The following is a 25,101-nucleotide window of genomic DNA, read 5'->3' as shown; positions in this document are numbered from 1 at the left end:
TCCTTGCTTACTAAGAATCTATCCACTTCTGACTTTAAAATATTCAAAGACTTTGCTCCCACCACCTTTCAAGGAAGACAGTTCCAACAACCAATTTATGCCAATGCTTTCTTTCCTGTTAGCTAGTCAATCTATCCATAGCAACATATTGCCCCTCCACCATGAGGTTGTATTTTCTACAATCTTTGTTGTGGCCCATTATCAAAAGCTTTCTAGAAGCAGTAATTATGACTGAGGAACAAAGGCTGACCTTGCCAGAAATGCCTATATCCATGAGCAAGTGTATCAAATAATGAAAATTAATGTGACCCAAGATATCAATAAAAACAATATATCAACAAAGCAGCACAATAACATACTGTATATTATTATTTGTGCATTATAGATCAGCATACTGTTTTGATAATGGTAAATATGGACTCTGTTATTCAACTTCCATAATCCGACTTAATACCTGAGACCTATTGAACTAAAGTGCGTTTTTTTTAGAAAAGGTCAAATACTGATCTAAAATGGCCTCTGTGATTGTCTGACCACAGATTGAGGCAAGTGGATGGAACCCATATAGAATACACTAAATTGGCTGCATTGAAATTATCATTTCAACTATAGACAGTGAAACCAGGCAAATAAAAAATTACTGAAGGTAGACTCAGGAATATACACCCAAGCCATATTTCAGTACTTTCCTTGACAATGCAGAGAGTATGGATCCATAAAAACAGAACTTGGAAGATTTCAGCACTTTTTCTCTTTCTCAACCTCCAAAGTCAGTACCCATTGAAAATGTACCTTTGATTAAAAAAAAGTCATCAAGATTGCAAGAATTACACAAATATCACTCCTGCTGAGAAAACAAGATGACAGTAAATAAGCAAGGGCATAATTTTCGCTCCCAAGTCGCAGAGGCTCTCAGGCTTTTAAGCTGCATTGCTTTATTCTTCTTGGCTGTACTATTCTCTCCTTTTTTAAGGTTATTACATATGTTTGTATGTGTTTAATGTCATGGTTTATGATAAATTTCTTGGGATAAGTTGGGAACTAAAATTCCTCTAGTTTCTTCATTTTCCATTGAGCTGCGATGAAGTATGGCAGTTGTGTATAAAAATATTTTTTAAAAATTGGTGCGACCTACAAAGCGGTTTTTAAAAAGAGCACAGCCGATTCCCCTTGCTCACTTTGCTATAGCAATATCTCAAAGTACTGTATAAATATGAACATCTGTGTCCTGGGCAGGATCTGAATGCTGAAGATGGGCTGCAGCTTACAGTTGGGTCAGGGCCATTTTGCTCCATCAGTAATAGGACTTTGGATGGCAGCAGATTAAAGGGAGAAGCTGATGGATGACTGTCCATTAGTAAAAACAAACAGGCAAAATCAAAAGTCAGAATTCTGTCAAACAATGAAATGTTCTTATCCTTGCATCAACTAACAAGATCTAAACCTTTCTTTCTTGCCATAGAAGATGCAGTTCAACCAATAGTAAGGCAATTGGCTAGCCATTATACTCCCTGACTAATTTTCCATTTCACTGTATAAATGAGCAGTAACTTAACTGTACAATTAAGGGAGAGATTTACCAATAGAAATTACAGACCTACTTTGAACTTTGTAAAGGGGTGAACTTTGAATAAGTTAATATCTCCCCCTACAGATTAGAAGTTCCAGCAAACATGTGCACATAATGTTCAAGTAATTTAAAATGATTATGGAACAACGGTGTGTTTTGTTCCTCTAGAATTCTCATGTAGCTATTTCACAAACCTGTTCTGATGCATTATGGCACATGTTTGGGGTAAGTGGGACTTGAATCCAGGCCTTCCAGCCCATTATGGGGACAGTATCACTGCATCAAGAGGGTGGAAGAAGGAAGGACAGAAAGCAGGAGTTGTATTTTTATAACCCTTATCAGGACGAATGAACATCTCAAATCATTCTGACTCTGATGTAAAAGTTAGAGTTCTAAATTGGAGGATGGCCAATTTTGACGTTATTGGCAAGAACTTTCAAAAGTTGATTGGGGGCAGATATTGGCAGGTAAAGAGACAGTGGGAAGCCTTCGAAAATGAGAATAATTAGAGTCCAAGGACACTATGTCCCTGTTAAGGTGAAGGGCAAGGCTGGTAAGTGTGGGGAATGCTGGATGATTAGAGAAATTGAGGTTCAAGAAGGAAGCATATGTCAGGTATAGACAGCAGGGATCAAGTAAATCCCTTGAGGAGTGTAAAGGCAGTAGGAGTATACTTAAGAGGGAAATCAGGAAGTCAAAAAGAGGACATGAGGTAGCTTTGGCAATAGCATTAAGGAGAATCCAATGGGATTTCTGTAAATACATTAAGGACAAAAGAGTAACTAGGGTGAGAATAGGGTCCTTTAAAGATCAGCAAAGCTGCCTATGTGTGCAACTGGAGGAGATGCCTGAGATACTAAACAAATATTTTGCATCAGTGTTTACTGTGGAGAAGGATATGGAAGCTAGGGAACTTGGAGAAATAAACAGCCACATTTTGAACAATGCCCAAATTACAGAGGAAGAGGTTCTGGGCATCTTAAAATGCATACAGGAGGATAAATCTCAGGGACTGGATCATGTCTACCCTAGAAATCTGTGAAAAGCTAAGGAAGTGATTGCTGAGCCCCTTGCTGAGGTATTTGTATCATCATTAGCCACACGTGAGGTGTTAGAAGACTGGAGACTGGCTAATGTGGTGCCTTTATTCAAGAAAGGTGGTAAGGAAAAGCCAGGGAACTATAGACCGGTAAGCCTGACATCAGTGTTGTTGGAGGAGATTCTGAGGGGCAGGATTTACATGTATTTGGAAAGGCAAGGACTGATTAGGGATAGTCAAGGTGGTTTTGTGTGTGTGGAAAACATGTCTCCCTGACTTGTTTGAGTTTTTTGAAGAAATGACAAAGAGGATTGATGAAGGCAGAGTGGTGAATGTTGTCTACATGAACTTCAGTAAGGTGTTCAATAAGGTTCCGCAAAGTAGACTGGTTAACAAGGTTAGATCACATGGAATATAGGGAGAACTAGCCATTTGGATACAAAATTGGTCAGAAGGTAGGAGACAGAGGGTGGTGGTGGAGGGTTGCTTTTCGGACTGGAGGCCTGTGACCAGTGATGTGCCACATTGATCGGTGCTGGTTTCACTGCTTTTTGTCATCTATATGGATGATTTGGTTGTGAATATAGGAGGTATGGGTAGTACATTTGCAGATGACACCAAAATTGGAGGTGTATTGGACAGCAAGGAATGTTATCTCAGAGTACAACAGGATCTTGATCAGATGGGCCAATGGGCTGAGGAGTGGCAGATGGAGTTTAATTTAGATAAATGTGAGGTGCTGCATTCTGGAAAGGCAAATCAGGGCAGGACTTTTACACTTAATAGTAAGGTCCTGGGGAGTATTGCCAAGCAAAGAAACCGTGGCGAGCAGGTTCATAGTTTCTTGAAAGTGGAGTTGCAGGTAGATAGGATAATGAAGAAGGTGTTTGGTACGCTTGCCAGTACTGGTCAGTGCATAGAGTAAAGAGGTGGGATGTCATGTTGCGCCTGTATAGGGCATTGGTTAGGCCACTTTTAGAATACTGCATTCAGTCCTAGTCTCTCTGCTATAGGAAAGATATTGTGAAACTTGGGAAAGGATTCAGAAAAGATTTACAAGAATGTCACCAGGGTTGGAGGGTTTGAACTATAGGGAGAGGTTGAATAGGCTGGGACTATTTTCCCTGAAGTATCAGGAGTGTGAGGGGTTACAGAGGTTTATAAAATCATGAAAGGCATGGATTGGATGAATAGTCAAGGTCTTTTCCCAGGGTGGAGGTGTCCAAAATTAGATGCCATAGGTTTAAGGTGCAAGGGGAAAGATTTAAAAGGAAATTGAGGGGCAACATTTTCATGCAGAGGGTGGTGTGCGTATAGAATGAACTGCCAGAGGAAGTGGGGGAGGCTGGTAGAATTACAACATTTAAGGGCCATCTGGATAGGTATATGAATAGGAAGCGTTTAGAGGGATATGGGCCAAATGCTGGCAAATGAGACTGGATTAATTTAGGATATCTGATCGGCATGAACGAGTTGGACCAAAGAGTCTGTTTCTATGGTGTACTGCTCTATGATTTTATGACTCTATAAAGTACTTTTGAAGTGTAATCATTATCAGACAAAAGGAGGCATAGTAGCCAATCTGTAGAGAGCAAACTCCCACAAACAGCAAGCCAGATATATGATTTTTGTAATGTTGTTTGAAGGATCAATATTTATCAGGTGACCAAGATTACTCATTTTGCTTTTCTTCAAAATAGTGCCATAGAATCTCAGTATAATGTTTGATTCGAAAGATGGAACTTCCAGTATTCCTTTAGCACTGGACTGGAATGTGAGACTTGATTCTTATGCTCAAACACTGGAGCGATACTTGAACCTAGAACCTTATGATTCAGAAGTGTCAGGTACTCAAATTGTACACAATACATTAAAATAGAATTTAACCAAGTGTCTAATGATGGTACAACTAACCAGCAATAATCCTGACATCAGAATGGCTACTGACACCCTTGTCAGCGCACAATCACACTGCTGGCACAACACTTTGGAAGTTCAGCTTTAGGATCATATTTTGGGGTGTCAGGGTTAGCGTGTGAAACTGTCGACACATCAACAATAACACAACCTGCCATTGACACCCCTATTGTCTTATGTGCAAAATTTAAGTTGTCTTCTTGCTTAATTGTGTTTGTGCCTATAGGTTGAAAACCAACATTTAAGGGTTGATGTTTTCTGAATTTACCTGTGAAATAACTGCACAGAGGCTGGTAGCCTGTTACCAACTCACCCTTTATTTACATGTGCACAGTACAGGGGTTCTGATCTGCAACCTCAGAGATAGTCCTTAGAACTAGGGGATTTGCTGATACTCCTGTTTATATCTGTTAGCCAGGTGTCCCCTATTGGCGCAGGGTAACAACCCCAATCAAGGATCTCATAGTCAATAAGATCCACCTGGCCCTCATTGCAATCACTACAATATGCTTTCATAACAACATTAAACAACCTAATACATGTGAAATTTTATAACAGCCATCATGGTACCCCATGTTTCTGGCCACCAAGCACTTCATACACCAGCCCATGTACATATTCATCCTGGCAACCCATATACCTGCCAACTCTGACATCCAAGCAGGTGTTGTACTTTGCTATGATTTTCAACATCACACATTTTCAACTCCTCAAACTTTCTTTGGACTCTCCACACGTCCAAGAAAACTCAGAAGAAATAAAAAGGAAAAAAAATTCATACCCTTAGCAACCGTCATCCGGCACTTTTGTGCCGTTGGTGACGTTGCCCGACCAGCAGGCAGACCTGATTGGCGGTCTCCCAGGGCAACCGCCTGACCCCGCCCCTTCGGTGTGCACGTGAGGTTGCGTGCGCAAACTGCGGCTTTAAGAGACGTTTCCAGAACAGTGTCCGTTAGTGTCCGCTGGGAGAGGCGGAGCAGTCAGCCAGGGGCTGTGATTGGAGCAGGTATACCCAAAGGGATTCCTTTGAACCAGCGGGATTTCAGTTTCTTTAAAAAGTTTCTTACGTCGGTATTTTATGCTGGGCGAAAGTGTGTTTCTCATTTTGTTCGGGGTGTCAGTGAAAGACGTTAGGATCTCCGTGTTTGCTGACTTCCTCCCTCGTCCACCTGGCCTTCCTCCACCTTACTGATAGCTTGCTTGTCAAGGAAGCTTTACTTTTGGCTTATTTTGAAGCCACTAGTCCTTGTAAGCCACTGCGCAGTTTTCTGATTGCATCTTATCTGAAACACTTTCACACCTGGAGGGCTCAGTTTGTATTGTGTGTGTGTATGAGTGGCACTGGACTTTCTCCAAAAAGGCTTTTAACTTTTTTTAAAATTGGGATTAGGCCTCACGAAAAGTGAGGTGGTGAGTTTCCCTGCTGCTCTCTTGTTGTCTTTTGAGGCTATGGGAGGTAATATTATTACTGAAGGTTGGAGGAAGCCCCACTTAATACCAAAGAAGTCCAAACGCTGCAGATCCAAGTGCTGCTGTGCTTGTCAGCAGAAATGGAGGAAGAGGAAGCAGCAGTGGCACAAATACCGAAGAGGAAGAACCTGCAATTGTATTAACCTTGGGGCTTTGCTCAGACCTGTTAATATCAATGGCAAGAGAGCACCTGGTATGAGGGCCCCAAGGAACACCACCCAGTTTCTAATGCATGAGAAGTACCAGGAACTCCAAAAGCAAGCTGCAGCTATCCCCAGCTACTGGCAAGAAGAGGGCAACAGTATGATAGACTACTTGTCCCACTTTGAATGCTCACCTGGGGGTCTAGAGCAAGCTAGTATCGACTCACGGAGAAATGGTGAGCATGAGCAGATGTCGCAAAATACATCTGAGCAATATTCTTCTTCAGAGAAAGATGTAAACAGAACAGAGACATTCCTAAAGAAAAATTTTGAAGCTATGTATAACTGGTTAGAAGAGAAGGTGAATTCTGAGATCTAGTTAAAGACTTTTTTTTTTAATTTGAATTGCATCTTGGACCTTTCAAGTTTGGAATTCCCAATTCTGCCAAACCCATCAGAAGCCAAAGACTCTTTAAGTGCAAGCTGTGTAGGGCTTTGAATTAATCTTGTAAAATAAAAGTGTCAGATTTAGATGTTTGTCTTTATCTATAAATAAAATTTTACAATCTTTAATGGATTAATTTACCCATCTGGAAGTATGACCTCTCCTCTTCTTTCCTAGAATCTAAGTGATTGTTTTGCAACAAGTGTTATTTAATATGCATTCTTTTTAGAACCTCACGAATACCAGAAAACGCTCTGGAGATGTACTCCCAAAGTCTTTTGCATTGCAAAATTCCTGGCTTCTGAGCATCTCAGTCCCGTTGATTTGAAGTAACTTCTGTTGAATTCATGCTGGCCTGGTTATAATTTACATTTTTAAAATGTATTTCCATTCCCCTTATTTTGAACTCTCTTGAAAAAGTGAGCTACAATGGCCATATTCCTCCTTTTAACCAGAATGGCGGCTAATGCATAGTTTTTGATGCGTGTACTTTTCTACTTTAAAAGTAGGCTCTCCATATGGTTCCTTGGATTTCAGTGAAGTTTTTTAATTTTACTTGGTCTGGTGTGTGAAGTAATGTTCCATGCTCTTTGATTGCAATTGGTTAACCCATTTCTTGGCAATTTGTTTGCTTCCACTTCTAGAAATTTTTAGTCCATCTGCCTCATTTAGCTGAAGGATTTGAAATATCTGTAATACATTTTGTAATGACAGTACTCTGGACAATTCGGGTGCATGGTAGGTGAATAATCCAGTCTTTCTAAAGACTAGCTGGCTAAAACGTTTCATGACCTTCCAAAGCTGATATTGCCATCTGATTATTTGATTTACAAATGGGAGATTTGAGTTATAGATCTTTGGGGGCAATTAGTTTCCTGTATACCTTAATAGCTTTGTTTTTGTTTTTTCAGACTGAAACCTAATGTTTTGTATAGCATTGTTTTTTTTCTTTGAAGAATAAAGTCCAAGTTTCAGTGAAACATTCTGAATGTCCTCTGTCCCTCCTGCCATCTGCTGTAGGGTAACAAGGAAGTAGCCTCTTTTAGTCATGTACCTACTATTTGTGTACACTTCACCCTTGCATATTGATGCTTAATCATCTTCTTATCTCACAGCAGTGGGACCTCCATAAAGGCACAAGAAACCTGTCTACAGATGGCTGTTACCCTAGGCAGACTGTTGCAGTCCAGGACCATGAAAAATGGTTGGGAGCCTGCTGATGACTGTCCATGATCTGGAGTCCACGCAGCGGTCGGCAGCTGGTGTGATTTCCAGGTAATTGTGCCCGTTTGATCTGCTGGCACAAAGCACAATAAAGCAGTAAAAGCTATCCTTTCATAAAACAAACCTTTCCTCAAATGAGAATTGACAATCAACAGCTGTTGATTTTGTATATTGAAACGTTAGGTCTTAATCAGTTTTCTAGGCTATTTATGCAATAAAAAGTCAACCTTTTCAAAAGATGGAAAGTACACTTTGTTGTGAAATGTTTCCTATAATCAGACTTCTTTATATCCATTCTAGCTAGTGCCCAGATCTTAAAACAGCACTGAAAACAAATGCTGGAGATCACAGCAAATCAAGCCAAACAGCATTTGCATTAACTCCATCAGTAACAAAGTTACAGACTGAAGTTGTGATTGGCACCAGTTCTGTGCAAATCATCACATGAAGGACCATTAGAGTTGTTTAGTAGGTGTGAAGCACTGTTTCATGTAGCAAAGGTAATATTGACCTGTGGTTATCCTGCAGGGCTTTTTTTAAAAAAAATCTAGACACAGAAGCAGGATGTCTGTTTAGTAGCTGTACAAATGGGATATTAAGCATAGTGTTTTTTCACGTTTCTTTTCTGTTGTTTCCTTTTTAATTTCCACTTCCCTAATGCTGGAGTAATTCTTGATGTAAGTACATCCAAGTATTCAACTTGAGGGCTTGTTCCACCATAACCCAGCAGGCATGATTTAAGAATATCTTTAAGTTTGTAGCATGTGAACAAAGAGCAAGAGTAGACCAACAAGCATGCTTTTCCATTAACAACATGATGGCAAATGACCTCACATGCACATTCCCATCAACCCTTTCCTTACCAAGAACCTATTTGATCATTCCTTAAATATTCAAACTCTTCTTTCAGTGCCTCTTTTAGGCACCATTCCAAAGACTCATAACCATAAAGCTTTACTTGGCACCTGTTTTTCAGGTAGAAACTGTTCATTCTTGCTTCATAAGGAAAGCATCTCCACACTTGCTTCAACATCCCTTGATGTTTTGTGGTTCGAAGTCATGTTTTGCCCAATTCCAGCAGATATAAGCCTATCCTTTAATCATAGATGTTTGCAACACAGAAGGAAACAAATCAGCCTATGTCTTTAGCCAACAAAGATCTGGCTGCACAAATCTAGTATAATCTCTCAGCTCTTATATGCTGTCATGACCTATGTAGGTAACTATACTTCTTGCCTCCTTAACCACCTTATCTACTTGTCCTGGGATATATGGATGTGCACCAAAAGGTCCCTGTAACCTTCTGTACCATTCATAGTTCAATCTCATAACTTGTTGGCTCTCTCCAAGTTGGTATGCCAGTCTTCTGCCCATCTGACCAGTCTGTTGATATCTTATTGCTATCCTGGTTACCATCCTAACAATTTTGGTCATCTTGGAGCACCTTGATTATTCTCCCATATTTAAGTCAAAATTACAAATGTACACCACAAACTGCAAGGATCCCAACAATGAGCCTTGTGGAACCTGCTGGAAAAGACTTCAAAGGAACATCCCTCTACCAACACCCCTCCTTCCTGCCCCTCAGACAATTTTGTCTAACATGCCACTTTGCCTTGGACCCCATGAGGTTTTTTTCTTGGCCAGTCTCCCATGAAGTACTTTTTATAAAAATTCTTGCTTAAGTCCCATGTAGATGTGTCCAATGTAAACAAGTTTAAAAACAGCAATGATCACCTAGCACACAAGTTGCATCCTGCAAACCTGAAAATAGTCCTATTAGCCACCCAGTACACCAATCCCTACACGATGAGCATTCCTTTTTTTTTTTGTTTGTAACACTTTTATTCAACTGGTTTTCTGGGTAGGAGTCAGAATTTCAAACCCTGCAATGTCTTCTGTGTTCAAAAGGAAGTTTTTGAAATAGTGAATACGAATGAACTTGTAAATCTTGATTTAACAAGTGCTACAGAACAATTGATCATTTTAATTTTTCTAGTAAGTAATCTTGCAACCTGCTAGCATTGCATCTAATCCTAACTCTCTCGCTTTGCCCTAAAGGTATGCCTGAGAATAAAGATCAGTGCGGTGTTATAAGAGTAAGGGTGAAAGGAAAGAGAATGCCAATTAGGAGGCAGCTCTTCTTTAAGAAGTCGTAAGAACTGCTGATGCTGGAGTCAGAACACAGTATGGAGCTGGAGGAACACAGGCCAGGCAGAGGAGTAGGAAAGTTGACATTTTGGATCGGGACCCTTGAAAGGAATGGGGGAGGAGGAAGGGAGCTCAGATAAATAGGAGGGGTGGGGCTGGGGAAGGTAGGTGAGTGCAGGTAGGCAGTGGTGGGGATTGGTCAGGGAGGTGGGAGGAGTGGATAGGTGGGAGAGATGGACAGGTTGTGGCAGGTCAAGGAGACAGGGATGAGAGGGTGGGTTGGTCATGGGATTTAGATCTTTAAGAAGAGCTGGCTCCTGATGTGCTAAAGTCATTATCCAAGAGGGGTCTTGAGCATATGATTGAATCCAATCAACTACCAGCTGTTGGCTAGCCAGGCTTTGGCAGTAACGTGGTCCACGGTCTTAATCCTCCAACTTTCTGTCCAGAATATAGCAAATTTCTACTCTCCTCTAGTGTGAATACTTTGTATGGAACTAGCTTCAACACTACTCTTTTTGATCCTCCAGTTTTTAAAGCAAAGCCACTGATCTACCTGCTGATTGGACATGCATCTGGGGTGTTTGCATAAGTGGCATTTGCTGTGATACCAGCCAAGTGTACATGTGTCACCATTTCTGATGCTTTACAGTTATTGGTAGGAAGTGTTGGAAAAGCAGGTTCTTAACAACATTCTTGGTGTTGACACCTCTTTGGATCTTAAGTTCCAGACTCTGAAGTTTTTAAAAAAAAAAAAAAAATTGGAACTTAACTGTCTAAGATGAGGCAGTCACACTTTAGAAATCTGATTTAGTCTGTGGTTAGGTGGGTGAGACTGAAGTGAGGTAGATATGGGAATCCAGATGGTAGCATTGGAAGAGCCTCACCTTTGCAGTTGCCTAGCAGGTTCATGGTTGTTGCACCCCATGTGGACCAAGAACAGGAACTGCAGTGCAGGTGAAATCTTTGATCACACTTCCATGATATGGGACCACTCGTGTAGGGGTGTAAAAAGATTTTGTCATCAGAGGAAAGAACATTGGGGAGGGGGAGGAGAAGAGAATATTCTCTACAGTGGAGACTGCTTGTTCTCTGTAACAAATTCGTATGTACTTTTGGGTTCTGCTTTAGTTGCATTTTGTCTTCCAGTTACTTATCCTGTTTAATTATCCTTTTTAAGTATCAATTTGGTATGTTTTCATTGCAGTACAGATATCTCATCGTGATTAACTGCTTATCCTGCTTGATATTAATGGACACCAAACAATAACCATGACTTGGTGCAAGAATCAAATTCATCTTGCTGAGGTGTAAGTTCATACCATGGCTTTAACTTTGGGCTTGCTGGTCTCAAAGCTAGTTAATTGCCATGAGGTAGAAAAAGCAGGCCATTGTAATAATCTCTTTCTTAAGACAGCTGTATGCTTACTGATTCCCTATTACTGTGCCTAAGCAATTTGATTCCTCTTGAGGATTAGAATGAAATTATTCTTAAGGGTTTAGTTACATAGGCCATTGTGTAATAAGCTGTTTTTCCAAACAGACCTTGTGCCTACTTTTATTTTCTCCTGGGACATGGGCATTCCTGGCAGACCACTTATTGCCTGTCCATAGTTGTTGGGGTTTGGAAGGTGCTGCTGTCTGAGGATCTCTGGCAAATTTCTGCAGTGCATCTTGTAGGTGCTACTGACCCTCTATGGTGGAGGGAGTGAATGCTTTATGGATGTGGTGCCAATCAAGTGGTCTGCTTTGTCCTGGATGATGTCGTGGTTTCTGATAGTTCGCACTGCACAAAGACTAAAACAGACAGCAGAGGAGCAGGCACATCTGCCCACCAAACTTGCACTTTTCTAAATTGAACCTTTTTTGCCTCTATACAATCATATCCCTCCACTCCTTCCCTATTCATGTATCTGTCCAGATACCTCCTAAATTTTGCTGTTTGTATCTGCCTCCTGGCAGTCCAACACTTAGCAGCCTCTGAGACAGGGGGATCTTGCCTTGTATCCTTTAAACTTGCCCTTTACCTTAAACGTGTGTCCCCTAATAATTGACACTTCTACCCTGGATGGTAGGGTGTGGGAAGACTGACTATCTATTCTGTCCATGCCTCTCAATTTTGTCAACTTCTATCAGGTTGGCCTGTAGCCTGTGACTTCCAAGTGGAAACCAACGAACGATTTGTCCGATCTCTCATGGCTAATATCTTCCAAACCAGGCTACATTCTGTACCCTCTCAGCTTGCATATCTTTGTAGTATGGTGACCAGAACTGTACACCATATTCCAAATATGGCCTAACTAAAGTTCTGTATACAACTGCAACATGACTTTATACTCTATGCCATAAGTAAACGCAAGCATGCTATATGCCTTCTTGATCACCACCTCCACTTGTGTTGCCACTTCAAGGGAGCTGTGGACCTGTACACCTAGATCCCTCAATATTTTAAAGCTACTACGGGTTCAGCTACTTACTGTATTCTTCCTTCCTGCATTAGATCTCCCAAAATGCATCACCTTACTTTTCTAGATGAAACTCCATTGCCATTTCACCAGCCTATCTATATGCTCCTCACTATCCCAGCTTCCCCCATCTTTGTAGGCCACCTTCATTTTCCTCAATCACTTAGACCTGTATGACCAACAACAGGGGTCCCAGCACTGCAGAACACCACAGGCTACAGCTGTCCAATCAGAAAAATGTGTTGCTACTCCATCATTTATGACTAAACCAGTTCTGTATCCATCTTATCAACTCAGCAAGGGTCAATAGTGATTGGAATGAGGGCCAGGTGGATCTCATTGACTGAGATCCTTTTTTGGGGCTGTTTAACCTAGGCTAAACAGGGAGCCCTAGCTGACAGAAATAAACAGATCTAGAGAGGCTCCCCATTTAGAGCTGGTCTCTAGAGCAAGCAAGTCTGAGTCCATTTACTGTACATGTGTAAATAAAGGATGATTTAGTTACAGGATACCTGTCTCTTTGGAGTTATTTTAGTGACAACAAGAGAAAACAGTATGCTCATGAAGAAAATTCACTTGCAACAGTCATCTGAGTTGGGGTAGGCATTTCTGGCATCATGCGTTTATTTGGCAAGCTTGACTAGTGTGATCCTGCTGTTGAAGACTGCCCAGTGTATGGAAGAATGCATTCATTTTCCGGGCAAATGACATTGGGGCAGATGAAAATCAATGAGTAATCCTTCTGACTACTAGCAGACCTGCAGCATTTTTGGTTAAGAGCCTAACTTTTCCTGAGACACCAGATAGTAAAACCTTTCAAGAATTGACAAATTAAGTTAAGAAATATTATAACTCCAAGCCTCTTAAATCTGAGATGCGATCAGTTTTATTCGGCAGTTTGAGATCCAGGGGAATCTGTATTGGGATTTTTGACAAAGTTTAAGGGGGCTGGCAGAGACATGTGACTTTGGGTTAACCCTGAAGGAGATGCTGAGAAATCTTTTAGTATGTGAGATTAATAATATAATCATGTAAAAGCCCACCTAGACTTCAAATAGGCACTCTGACTGGCTTGGCCATTAGGAAAATGTAGCAAGTGGAGCACGTCCCAAAGGAAGGGACCCCCTCACTTACCTGTGCTTGGGTAACACCATTTGAGTGTAGGCAATTGCATAGCCTCACAGGACATATTCTGAGCAGAGGGATCCAAGGTCAGCCCAAAACAAAGCCAAGCCTCAGCCAAATGGCTGAAATGTTCTTCAGAATCCAGACTAGCAAGCCATTGTAGGTGCTGCTAGTATGCAGACTCAAGACAACAAGAGGTCTGTGAGACCTGACTTGAATAAGAGTGCACACCCTGGAAAGTCCACTTACATGTGGCTTGGAACAGTTAAATTGCTTAGTAACATCCAATTCAGAGCCAATCAAAATAAATGTCTGGTTGAATGGTCACCTGACTCTAATGGAGGTTGATTACTGGTGCAGTTCAGTGATTGCAGAACCAGTCTTTAACAAAGTTCTCCCTTGACTCTAACCCCTAAGTTTGTGTAAGACCTCGGCCAGACTGAGAATTTATACTGAGGAACCATTGCAGATTAAGGATATGACTTTGGTTCCAGTGTCTTATGAGAAGCAGTTGTTGTAGTTACCATTGATCACAGTAAAAGGCTGGGGCCTGATCTTGATGGGGCAGAATTAGTTAGGATTCACCTTGATTGGCTCAACCGTTTTCAGTTAGAAATGGCTTCCTGAGTGATGTCCCTATTAAGTACCTGGAAGATTTTTCAGGAATGTCTAGAGACTGCCAAAGGGACCAAGGCCACCTTGCAGATTGACCAGGAAGCAATTCCACAATTTTGCAAGGCCTGCCCAGTGCCATTTGCCTTCTGCACAAAAGTAGAAGCAGAAATTAGGAGACTGAAAAGCCAAGGAATCCTCAAACTGGTATAGTTTGAGGAATGGGCAGCATTGGTTGTACCTGTTGAAGCCTGTCAGCTTGGTTAGGCTTTGTGGGGATTTTTAAGCAAACAATAAATCCCTTCTCATAGCTGAATAAATATCCAATCCCTCGCATAGAGGACTTGCATGTAAAACTAGCAGGTGGGGCTGTACTTTCCAAAACAGGGCAGGAGCAAAACACACCTGGCCCCTCAGAACAGACCGAAAGGTTATCGGGAACTATGGGTTCTACCCCTCCATCTAGTGTCAAAGAAATCTTCAAGCCTGACATAGATGCAGCCTTGCTGCTGTTACCATCTGAAGAGTAGGAATCTCTCCTGTGATGCTCTGGGTGCAAGAGACAGGCTATGGTCCAGTACACACCGCTTGTGTCAAGGTTAGAGGAATTGGACCACGGTTGAAAACATCCCAGGAGAAGCTACAAGAAAAGGAATATGCCTACATCTCTGGACTTCATTGGGAGGGATGTTGTGATTGGAATGCAGTCCAGGTAGATCTCACTTACTGAGATCCTTGATTTGAGATTGTGTTAACCTGGGCTAGTCAGGGAGTCCTGACAGATATAAAACAAGAGTCTGAGTCGCCTCATTCTAGTCACAGTCAATGTGTCACAGTCATAGTGCGTGTAAATAAAGGGTGACTTGGTGACAAGATACCTGCCTCTTTGGCGTTATCTTAGATCCCATGTGACTTTACCACCTATTAGTATCATCTAGGCCAGTGGGGAGTATTCTGTCACACTTCTGATCTCTGCAGTATAGATGGCAGACAGGCTTTTGGGAATCAGGAGGTGAATTACACTGCTGTATTCCTAAGTGACTTGCTCTTACAGCCACTGTTCTTTATGGTAAGTCCAGTTGTCCCCCTCAGGATGTTAAAGGGTATTCAGTGATCATAAAGAACTTGTGTCAAAGGGCTGTCTCTTGGACCTGATCACTGCCTGGCATCTGTGAGGTACAACTTGTCAGCTGAAGTCTTTATATTCCGATCTTGCTGCAATTGAACGTGGACTCTTTCAGTGTCTGAGGAGTCACAGATGGTGCTCAACACTTGTACAGTCTTTGGAGGGATTTTCCAATTTATGAAGGAAAGGCCACTGAATCAGCTGAACTCCTGCAGATCATTCTTTGGCTAGAGATCACTGACTTCCAATAGCCACAAGCATCTTCATATGTGCTTCCAGTTTGGCTAGGGTTCCACCATACTATACTTGGTCAAATGCTGCTTTGTTGTCAAGGGCTGTCATTTCACCTCTGGGATTCACCTGTTGGCCTGTGTTTGAGCCAAGGCTGTAATGAGGTCAGGAAGCAGAATGGCCCTGACAGAACCCAAACTGGGTGTTGATGAGCAGGCTGTTGCTAAGGAAGTGCTGCTTCATAATAAGTTGATGCAACCTTCCTCACCTTAATGATCAAGATTATACTGGGGCAGTAATTAGCAAAGTTAGACTTGTCCAACTTTTTGCCGACAGGACAAATCTGGACAATTTCTGACAGTGCAGCTGTACTGAAACTGCTTTGAGCAGCAAGTTCTGGAGCACAAGTCTTCAGCACTATTGCCAGAATGTTGTCAGGGCCCATAGCTTTTGCTGTATCCAATACCTCCAACAGCTTTCTTCCACAGGGAGTGAATTGAATTGGCTGAAAACCAGTGTCTGTGATGCTAGGGAAGACTGGAGGCAGAGACAAATCAACTGTTGACACTTCAGGTTGATTGTTGTGAAATGCTTCAGCTGTTATGATATACAATGCAGGGCTTCCCCCATCCCCAGTGAGTTTAATTGTCTACCTCCATGGCAGGACTGCACAGTCTCTTTCCACCCTTGTACCCAAGTATTGTTAAAATTTCACATCTGCTGTAATGTTCTAAACTCTGGTACATAACCAGAAGTAGGGAAAGAATAATAGGAATGCTTTCAGAAAGAAAGCTGAGATCCAATATCCCCAAAAAAGTATTGACGTCCCTAGATTGTGACAGTTTCAATGGAGAAGATTCATTTGGGAAGGCACTGTTCATAGAGTGTGTGGCGATTAAGTTGAATTATTGGCTCTCAAAATACCAACACCTATCTGCCTTTGTAGTTGCCATATTTTTGCATCACTTTGGACTCATCAGCCGTTTCAACCCACTGAACCAACTGCAAACAGGTCATCCTCCATCTTGAGGGATTACTGGGCGGTGGGGGTGGGGGGAGAAGAATGTCATCCAAACTTAGCTTCTACATTTTGTTTCAACTCAGGCCACAGTTTTCAAGGCAATTGCAAATTAAGTTGTTTTATGCCGTGCAATAGTTGTAAACATTAGCCAAGTCAAAATGACTGAAGTTTCAATTATGGGATGACTTGAGTGTTTACTTCAAACTGTCAAAAACTTCCATAGGACCTTTGGTCATTTAGTCCCTCAAGCCTGCTCCACAGGCCTAGATCCTGGCTGTTCATCTGCCTCAACATATTCCAGCATATACCATATCCTTGGTTATTAGTAACTAGAGACTAATTGCTGTCTTGAATTTGTTCCTTGAATTCACATGTGGTAGAATGGGGCCTCTGCCTCCCAGGTTCATGTGAACAGTATTCATACTAATTTAGTTAGGGATATTTTTTATTTTGTTGGGACATCTAATTCAACCTCTACACAGGAATAAGGGTAAAATCTCTCAGAAATCCAAGGGAGTTGTGCAAATGAGAAACAGAGAAATTAGCATTAATAAAGCTATAGTACTCCAAATTTGAATTGCAGGTTGGTGGCTTCCTCTGGACTAGTTAAGTTACACCCCCAGAATACTTGGAGATCACAGATGCATTAAGGGTGACCTTGCTAAATTTCTATACATTCTGGAATGGTTCCTGCAGACTGCAATGTAGAAAAGTAACGTAACGTAACTCCTTCAGAAGGGAAGTAGTGAAAGAACGCACAGAACTAAGTTCTCAGTTTGTCTGTAGTGGTGATAATGTATCATTTTTAATGTCATACCATGGACACTTGCAACATGTTGACTCTGCCTAGATTCCTTCCTATGAAGGAGACAGACCTTGTGTTTTAAGATTATTTGTAACACAAGAACTAGTGGATGTAGTTTATATGGATTTTCAGATGGCTTTCAAATAAGGTCTTTAACATAGGAAGTTAGTAAACAAAAAGCCCATCAGATTGAATGATTCCCTTCTCCTAATGGACAAAGGAGAAAAAAAAAAGGATAATTTGTCAAGGTGACCTACGACTAAGCCAGCACTGCAAGGAACAGTGCTGAGTTACAGCTATTCAACATATAAATTTAATTTTCAAATTTGGACCAAAATTAATTGTGTTCTGAGGAGCCTGCAAAGAGGCTTTAACAGGATTTGGATGGTAAATGTGTAAAGACTCCTTGGTGTTGCAGCCTCAGGGACAGCTTTTGGCAATGTTCTGGATCCGGTAAGCAGCAGTGGGGGCTGCTACAGTGTGCATCCTCTTTGGTGTTGCATCCTTGGGGAACGGTGTGGTGGTGTCCTCTTGCCTCTTAGGAAATCAAGAAGCCATGTATGGAACAATAAATGTAATTTGTTCTAACTTTGATTTATTTTATGATTTATTGTTCTAACTTTATAATTTTATGTAATGACAATGGTGCCAGCATATGGTGACTTGTAGATGTTTTACAGTATTTTCACGAATACAATAAATTACTGTTACTATTAACATGCCCAACCGTGTGTGTGATCTTCTTCACTTCAGAAGGCAGATTTTCTTACTTGGAAAGTTGAGGTCCATAAGAATCTTTATTTATGAATTACACAATAGTATGTAGGTGAGAAGGCAAATGCTATGTTGGCCTTCATCACCAAAGGATTTAATTTACAGGAGTAAAGATGCCTTGGTGCAATTTATATAGAACCTTGACCTAATCTTGAATGTACAGTTTTGGTCCCCTTTTCCTTGAAGGATGAATTTTTGCCAGGGAGTGTAAATGAAGTTTACCAAAAAAAATTAATTTGGATAGCGGGATTTTCTTGGTGAGATTGGTAAATGAGCCTGTGTTCTCTCCTTCATTTTGAAGAATGAGAGATTACTGAAACTTGCATTCTTACAGGGTGTGATATAGATTGGATGCTTCCCCAGGCTGGTGAGTATAGATCAGCGGCACTAAGAACTAGATAATCTCCTCACTCTATAGGATTCTAAATCTTGAAATCTACATCCAAAGGGCTGTAGAAGCTCCACTGTTGAGCATCTTTTGAGTCATTTGGATTTCTGGACACTAACAACAAGGAATTTTGGGTATTTGTGGTGAAAAATGGTGTCTGGGATAGATAATCGTGATCTAGTTGTATATCAGGCAAGCTTCTGTTGGCCCAGGTATCTAGGTTTCTGTATCTGACATTTTAAACCTGTCCTGTACTGTTTGGGAGCTGAGACACATGATCCATTTCTGCAGCTTGATGTTGGCTCTTTAAGCTAATGTCTATATTTTGGACGTGTCAGGGAGGAGATAAGATTCCATCCCCAGGAGGCTGTCTAGGGCTTAGTAAATCAAATTAAGCCTGTGGTCCAAGAAAAGGTGACACCTGAGTAGAAAGTTTATGGGGCCAGCTAATGTTACTACTGGATAAGTCCAGATCCCAGAATGAAATATGACGTGATGGATCTTTTTCTTTTAAAATGGGTGTTCACTGGAATGTAAATACAAGAGACTTCTGATCTTTTTAACAATTAACCAACTTTATCACAAGGAAAATGTGCATTCATAAAAGACAACAATGTTTAAAACTTCAGTCTTAAATATTTCAGTCTACAGGTTTCTAACCACTCCTACTCTTGCTAGGAGAGAAAATATTGTTCTGATTCCAGTCATACGCTTTATTGGTAACAAAAATAGAAATTGCTCAAAGCTCAGCTGGTCTGGAGACATCTGTGGCAAGAAAACCTGAGGAAGGGTCACTTGACCTGAAATACTAATGCTGATTTCTCTCCAGATGCTACCAGATCCACTGAGCTCTTCCAGCAACTTCTTTTTTTTTGTTTCTAATTTACAGCATCTGCAGTTCTTACGGTTTTTAAATGTTTTATTGGAATTGTTGCCACTAGTCACATTTTGAAATTGACTTTCTATCCATTTTTAATTGCCTTCTCAAATGACCCATGTACACGTGCCTCTCCTTTTTAAAATCCAAATCCCAAAAGATAATAGACCTTTCATCGCAAATATGCAAAAGTTTCTGGAATGTCCTATCCACAAATAAGGACAAATGTAATCTAGCCAGTTATCACCACATCAGCAGTTGACAGGTACAATCAAGTGGCATTTGATCAGCAGTGAACTAGACACTAATGCTTTTAAGGATCCGTCAGGTCCTTTCAACAGCTCCACCTCCCCTCTTTAGCCATGCTTCAACCAAGGCTGCAAAAAACTGAATTGCACATCAGTGATTGTTCTCTACATCCAAGCAACATTTGACTGGGCTATTAAGGAGCCAGGGCAAATTGAAGCCACTGATGCCTGGATGAGTGCAGTTCCAACAACACTGAAGAAGCTTGACACCGTCCAAGACAAAGCAGCCCGCTTGATTGGCACCACATCCACTCCCTCCACCACTGACACTCGGTAGCGGCAGTTTGTACGATCTACAAGATGCACTGCAGAAATTCACCAAAGATCCTCAGACAGCACCTTCCAAACCCATGACAACTTCCATCTAGAAGGACAAGGGCATTAGATGTATGGGAACAGCACCACCACCACCTACAAGTTCCCATCCAAGTCACTCAACAGCCTGACTTGGAAATATATTGCCGTTCCTTCAGTGTTGCTGAGTCAAAATGCTGGAATTCCCTCCCTAAATAGCATTGTGGGTCAACCCACAACAGGAGGACTGCAGCAGTTCAAGAAGGCAGCTCACCACCACCTTCTCTCAAGGGCAGCTAGGGATGGGCAAGAAATGCTGGCCACCCAGTGACTCCCACATCCCACAACTGAATGGGGGGAAAAAAAATGGGGTCTCTCCGCTGGTTAGTCTTACCGAGCACACAGGAGAATGACTAACAGCTAATCATCCTAGTCCCAGCACAACATTGCAAGAGTTCATTTAACAGGGTGGCCTAGTTTTGGAAAGTAGGATTTAAACCCCTTTAAATCTGAGTTCCCTTGGTGTTCCACATGTTACACAGGAATAAGACCTTAATTTCACTGTTCTAGCACTAACTTGCTTTCTACCAGTGTAAATGAGACTTATCGGACACCTATACCTCATGCAGTATTCTTGTAAAAGAGGGTTTTGCTGTTAGGAGTTGGCCAGGGACAATGGTCACCTGATTTGTTAAAGCATGATCATTCACTGAAAGAATTCAGAATTAACGCAATGTTACCTGTCCCCTAGAAATAGACTTTATCAACAAGTGTGCAGCGACATTGGGTGATCCTTGGAGAACCAACTTCGAGGTGGAAGATAGTTTGTTAACACCTCAGCTAGAGAGCAGGGTGCTACCTTTGAAACTTTCATAAGACCGACGCGTTCTGAACCACAGGCTTTTTGTCTTCTGGTCAATGTCATGGTTGTATACTCTGTCTAATTATATATCCTATTTAAAAATTTTCTAAACTGAAACGATCAAATTTATTACAAATTGTCAACTTCCTATTTTTGGTAATTGTAACCATAGACTACGCCCCTAAAATCATCACTAGCACCAACTAATTTCACTTCAGTTATCAATGACCTTCCTTCCAGCATAAGGTCTGAAGTAGGAACATTTTGATGTTCAAAACCATTTCAGTTCCTCTGTCTATGGTAAGTAATGCTTATGTCCTGAGTGCCAGACAATAGTCAGATCATCCCTAAGAGGAGAGTATCTAGCCATCTCTCATGACATTCAGTGGCATTACGATCTCTGAATTCCTCTACTATCAATAGCCTGAGAGTTACCTTGGACCAGAAACTGACCTGGATTAGTCATAAGTATTGTGGCTATAACAATATACAACTATAGAGAATAGGTACACTCCTCCAAGGAGAAGATTAACACTTGGGCCAGAATGACAGACCCTGGTGAAAGTACAAATCTAGTACATGTTGAAGAAGCACTTAATTGTGCCCAGACAAAACAAATAAAAACCAAAAGAACTGCAGATGCTGTAAATCCGGAACAAAAACAAAATTGCTGGAGAGGCTCAGCAGATCTGGCAGCATCTGTGAAGGAAAAAACAGAATTAACAATTCTGGTCCGGTGACCCTTCCTCAGAACTGATGGTGGCTGGGAAGACGTCAGTTTGTATTCAGAAAATGGGGAGGTGGGTGGGGTAGGGAGTAAACGATAGGATAGGGCCCAAAGAGAGAGAACCTGGTGTGTGGAGTAGGAGGCTGGGACATGGGAGAGTTTAGGCCCTGAAATTATTGAACTCAATATTGAGTCCGGAGGGCTGTACGGTCCCCAAGCGGAAAATGAGGTGTTGTTCCTCCAGCTTGTGTTGGGCTTTGCTGGAACACTGCAGCAAGCCATAGGCAGAGATGTTGGCCAGGGAGCAGGGTGGTGTGTTAAAGTGGCAGGCAACAGGTAGTTCAGGATCTTTTTTGCGAGCAGAAAGTAGAGGGAGGAGGTAAATGGGCAAGTGTTGCACCTTCAGTTACAGGGGCCAGAATTACCCAGTGCTGTTAGTGTCCAAACGTGATGGATCAGCCACATTCTGTATGGACTGCAGAAAGGTCTATGCAGTAATAAATGCTGACGCCTATTCAATTCCTTGTTTGGAAGACAATATTAATATCTGGTAATGCCAGGTTAGTTAATAAAACGGATTTGTTAAAGAGTTCCTTTTAATACCCAGAGCTAAAGAAATATAGGCCACTGTCACACCAGATTTTTTGTCCCAATATTGAACGATAGTATTTGGGCTAAAAATGTTTGTGATAAGATTCCCCCACAGGAAGTTGGTTAGCAACATTAAAGCCTGTGGGATATGAGGTAATAAGCTGGTATGGATTGAGGATTAGCTACCAGACACAAAACAGTGGGAATAAATGGCTCATTCCTGTGTTGGCAGGCTGTGACAAGTGTAAGGGATAACGGGGTTTGGAACTAGGACAGGCAGATGGAAGTGAAGTAAAGACCAAGCATGATTGATAAACTGGCATGACAGGCTTGAGGGGCTGAGTAGCCTTCTGTTTCATGCTGGCAATCTGTAGAATGGCTACAATAGGATTAGCTATCAATGGTGGAATTGATTAATGTATCACCACGTGAAAGCAATGTTAATTTTATATGATGTCTTTCACGCCTCCAAGATATCCCAAAGCACTTATAACCAATTAATTGCTTTTAGTGTAGTGGCTTGTTATGTAGGTAAACAGAGCCAGAAGTGAGATATATGACCAGATGGTGGCAGTGTAGGATAAATATTGACTAAGACATTTCTCCAGCTCTTAAACAGTGCCAGATTTTTTTTAATATGTTCAGGTGGACAGGCCTCTGGCTAACATCTACCTAAAAGTTGTACTTCTGAGACCAGCGCTGATTCAGTATTTTATGGTTGTCTCAGCCAACGTAAAGGTTCAAAAACTGGAGTGGGTCTTGACCTTACAACAAAATAAAAATGAAAACTGAAAGAACTATGGGTGCTGGAAATCAGAAAGAAAAACAGCAATTGCTGTAAAAAGCAACATCTGTGGAGAGAAATAATGTTTCAGGTCCAGTGACCCTTCATCAGAAGTCGGAATTAAAAATGAATACTGCGAATGCTAAGAATCTGAAATTAAAACAGTGCTGGAGAAACTCAGTGGGTCTGGCAGCATCTGTGGAGAGAGAAACAGGTAACATTTTGAGTCTGATGTGACTCTACTTCTGTACTGACCCTACAATCAACTGAGTTGAGGGTCAGAATGCTGCTAACTGAGCCGAGGCTGATGTTTCGACATAATGTTTATTTGTATCCCAGGAAAAATTAAGCATTTATGAAATGGAAAAGATTCTTATCCTATAAAATTCTAAGCAAAAGGGCCTTTGTAGCTCAGAATTTAATAGGAATCTAACTCTGCCAACTTGAGGCATATAACTCAGAAAGATATTTGATTGTATATGTATGTCAACTGAGAGAGCAGGTTGATCAAACACACAGACAGTTTGAACATTATAATGTGAATTTTAGCATTAACGTACTCTTGGATTGCAGTCTACCAGTGTGACTATCAGGCTTGCTACCTGACTTGAAGTGGAGAATACATCAAAATTCAGATCCCAAAATCAAACTGAAGCCGAACAGAACAAGGGAACTTTTGAGATGTATCTCGATATTGAGAACGGTTTTGTTTGATACAGCATCTGCAACTCATTCAGGCACTCAAAGGTAACTGAAATCACCTGGGAATTATTATCTCTGTTTATTGATCTGCATTTTACCCGATATTTGCGTTACTTATTGGTTCAAATATGCAACAATTGATTTTGCTATCAGTATAAACAATTGAACCACACTCTGACTTAATTTCCTTCTCTTCCTGCGCAATGTGTTAGCCAAATCTCTAGTTGCTACCTGGTTGCTTCAATCTAAACCAAAGTTCCTAAGATCACCTGGGTTTGAATTTGCTATATATTCAGTTTGTTGTCTGAATAGAAGATGCAATTAATCCATGCAATAAAATGAACTGTAACCTCACATTTAATGTACTTTGCCTGAAATACTTTAACTAGGCACTAGGTGGAACTCCAACTCATTCAATGTGTTCTCTGATTGCAGAGGGAGTAAAAAATCTAGTTTGCCGTCAATCGGCAAATGAATGCTTGCAGCAGAATCTTTAATATTTGCATTCGCATCTCTGTTTACTTTCCATTCTTCCTTCTCCCACTTTTTGGCAGTTTTCCACAACATCAAGGAATGCTGGTTGAATTCACATGTATTGTGGCCATGATGTTGTCCCTCCTTTGTTTCAATCTCTTTGTAGCATATTGAAGGGTGAACTGTCCCTCTTGACGTCCAGCTAAGTGGTTTACAGTTTGACTGCTTCAGTAGCAATCAATGAAGTTTGCCTGCTGCCCTTAGTGTTTTGTTCCCACTCCCCATTCTATTACTACCTCAATCTGCCTATGTGTCTGTCATTCTGTCTCTGCTCTCACTATTCTTCTCTCTGTCTGTCTCTCTCTCTCTCTCACATATGTGTCAGCTTTGCTCTCTCTGCTAATTCCCATGACCACGCTGTAATTACCTTTTAATTAATCTTCCTTTTATTTGACATTTTAAGTGTTGAGAAAAATCTAACACCCCAGACACCAGAGTGGAACTATTTAGAGCATTTTCTGTACTAACTGTATGTGCAAATTCATAGGTTGGGACAAGTAGAACTTAGTGAGTTGCCAACTATGGCCACAGAGCAGCAGGTCATTCCATGGCACAGACAATCATTGAGAGCACTTTTCTGTCGAGAATAAAATAGAACTATCAGAACATAATTTGTGATAATTTGAAACCTATAGGGCACGAATGTTCCTTGACCAAGGTGACTGATGAGAACATATGAACCAAAAAGAAATAGCACAATTGTTTTAAAAATAAAACTTAACTTTCTGTATGCCCTGCAATTTCGTGGAATTATATACTGTTATAGGCTGCATTGATCTACTGATTTGTGCACACAAAGGGGCGAAAACAAGTGCATGTACAAGACTTATTAGAAATTTTCTTCCTGTGCATACTTTTCTTTCATAACAGTTATGTGTAGATGTCAAAAGTCTAGATGGCTGCCATTTTTGTGATT

At 41.1% G+C, this 25,101-nt stretch overlaps 1 long non-coding RNA gene across 1 annotated transcript; it reads left to right on the top strand.

Moving 5' to 3' along the window:
• Positions 1–5,420: 5,420 nt before the first annotated feature.
• On the top strand, positions 5,421–23,619 carry LOC125485351. The gene is made up of 3 exons (XR_007264102.1): positions 5,421–5,532; positions 7,700–7,859; positions 23,523–23,619. It is a non-coding gene; the product is annotated as an uncharacterized LOC125485351 (long non-coding RNA).
• Positions 23,620–25,101: the final 1,482 nt, after the last annotated feature.

The sequence above is a fragment of the Rhincodon typus genome, chromosome 18 (assembly GCF_021869965.1).
Source record: "Rhincodon typus isolate 14 chromosome 18, sRhiTyp1.1, whole genome shotgun sequence".
Taxonomy (NCBI): Eukaryota; Metazoa; Chordata; class Chondrichthyes; order Orectolobiformes; family Rhincodontidae; genus Rhincodon; species Rhincodon typus.
This window is presented reverse-complemented; position numbering and strand designations above follow the sequence as displayed.